General features: G+C 43.2%; 1 pseudogene; it reads left to right on the top strand.

The window, feature by feature from the left end:
* Positions 1–208: 208 nt before the first annotated feature.
* LOC102016450 lies at positions 209–694 on the top strand (annotated as a pseudogene).
* Positions 695–2433: the final 1739 nt, after the last annotated feature.

Raw genomic sequence — 2433 nt, 5'->3', positions numbered from 1 at the left:
AATCACAGGAAACCAATAAAACTTTTAGGGAAGGAAATAGGACCTTGTATCTTTCAGGCTGTTGCATGAGTTTAATTAGTATGGCAGACAAATCCATAGCTATCAGCTTGGAGGCAAAGTCAAGCAAATCATCCTCTCTTGCCCCAGCTAGCAAGGATAATTTTGCCATCTCAGGAAATAATGCCATTTGTGCCCATGCAGAACTACAATAAAACAAACCTTAAGAATGTTCTCCAGCCCTCTTCCTCAACGCTGCCTACGGAGGTGGCAGCCGTCTCTGACTCGGCACCATGGTGGCTCTCAGACCCCTCATGAAGCTCAACACCGTCAGAAAGAGGACTGAGAAGTTCGTCCGCCACCAGTCAGACTGATATGTCAAAATTAAGCGCAACTGGCAGAAACCCAGAAGCATTGACAGCAGGGTGCAAAAAAGATTCAAGGGCCAGATCTTGATGCCCAACCTAGGTTGTGGAAGCAACAAAAGACAAAGCACATGCTGCCCAGTGGCTTCCGGAAGTCCCTGGTGCAAAACATTGAGGAGCTGGAGGTGCTGCTGACGTGCAACAAGTGTTCCTGCGCAGATTGCTCACAACGTCTTCTCTGAGACCCGCAAGGCCATCGTGGAAAGAGCGGCCCAGATGCCATCCGAGTCACCAACCCCAACACCAGGCTGCGCAGCGAGGAAAACGAGTAGACAGCTTGTGTGCATATTTATTTGTGCTTAAATAAAACCACAAAAACTGCAAAAAAAAAAAAAGAATGTTTTCCAATATTAGTGATACTGCACTGAAAATTCTAATTCTTTTTCTATGTTTTTTTTGAGACAGGGTCTCGCTATCCAGTTCAGGCTGGACTTGAGCCCACTTTGTAGCCCAGGCTGGTCTCAAACTTGCAGCAAAACTCCTAGCTCAGCCTCCCGAGTGCTGGGATTGCAGGGGTGCGCCACCGCGCCCAGCAAAGAAGATATATATATATTTTTGGTACCTGGAATTGAACTCAGGACCTTGTGTCGTAATACTTTCTAGTAATATATTTTATGTCAAAATGAATCTGATAAATTAACACGCATTTAAAATTTTTTTTGCAGCTCTGAGGCGCGTACTCAGGATATCACTTGTTCTAGGCAAGTGCGTTCCTGCTGTGCCTGGTTCCCAGCCCTCTACTTTCAACTTCAACACTATTCAGCATAGCAATGTAATTCTGACTCCTTTGCATTGTTCTACAATTGCTTTTAATTCTAGGGATATTGCTGTAAGTGTTCTTTTTCATTTATTTATTTCTTTTTGGTAATGGGAATCAAACTCAGGGCCTTGCGCTTGTCAAGCAAGGTGCTGTGCCGCCGAGCTGTATCCCCGGCCCTAAGTGTTCTTTTTTTTTTTTTTTTTTTGATGCTTATCAAGACCTATGACTTGAACATGGCTATACGGTTGGCTTTGTAGTCCTGATCCTCCTATTTTTGAATTTGCACGTCGTCTTTCACAGAGGCCATGCTAATCTTCTCTATATCGTTCCAGTTTTAGTATATACGCTGCTGAAGCAAGCACACTCCTGATCCTCCTGCTTCAGCTTCTTGAGGGCCAGTGTTACAGTTGTGTGCCACCATGCCTGCCTCAGGACAGGTGACTTCTAACTCTTCTTTTTGTTGCTCTTCAGTGTTTCCAGCTTAAATGATTCTAAGCTCAAAAAGAAAAAGAGGGCTAAGGATATAGCTCAGTGGCATAAGCGCCTGCCTGGCATGGGCAAGGTCGTGGGTTCGATACCCCATACCGTAGGGAAAAAAAAAAAAAAAGAAGGAAAAAGAAAAGTACATAAGGTCAGGCTCGGCATTAGAGGGACTGAGTCTGCCATCCACAGTTATCTAAGTAGGGCTCTATCCTGTACAGCCTGAGACCTCCTGGCCTTATCTTTGATGATTACATCAGTGGCTTTTTGTTTTGGCTGTACTTGGCGGTACTTTGGTGGTACTCTATCTCAGTAGAGTTGCACACACAACTTCTTTTAAAAAATTTTTTGGGGGCTGGGGATGTGGCTCAGTGCTACAGCTCTTGCCTTGCATGCACAGCGCCCTAAGTTCAATCCCCAGCACCACATACATAAAAGAACCAATAATAATAATGATAATAAATAAATTTTTGAAAAGATTCAAACTATAGCATTACTTTCTTATAAAAATATAACTCCACGGGTGCTGGGGATTTAGCTCAGCGGCACAGCGCCTGCCTGGTAAGCGCAAGGTCGTGAGTTCGATTCCCAGTACCAGAAAAAACAAAAAACAAACAAAACAACAACAACAACAACAAAAAAAAACAAATAAAAATATAACTCCACAAAAATTTGAATTATATACAATTTATTTATTTATTTATTTATTTTTGTCTTTTTGAGACAGGGTCTCGCTATGCAGTTCAGGCTGGCCTTGAGCTCACTTTGTAG

Source organism: Chinchilla lanigera, unplaced genomic scaffold, assembly GCF_000276665.1.
Source record: "Chinchilla lanigera isolate Chin_1 unplaced genomic scaffold, ChiLan1.0 scaffold00056, whole genome shotgun sequence".
In the NCBI taxonomy this organism is placed as follows: Eukaryota; Metazoa; Chordata; class Mammalia; order Rodentia; family Chinchillidae; genus Chinchilla; species Chinchilla lanigera.
This window is presented reverse-complemented; position numbering and strand designations above follow the sequence as displayed.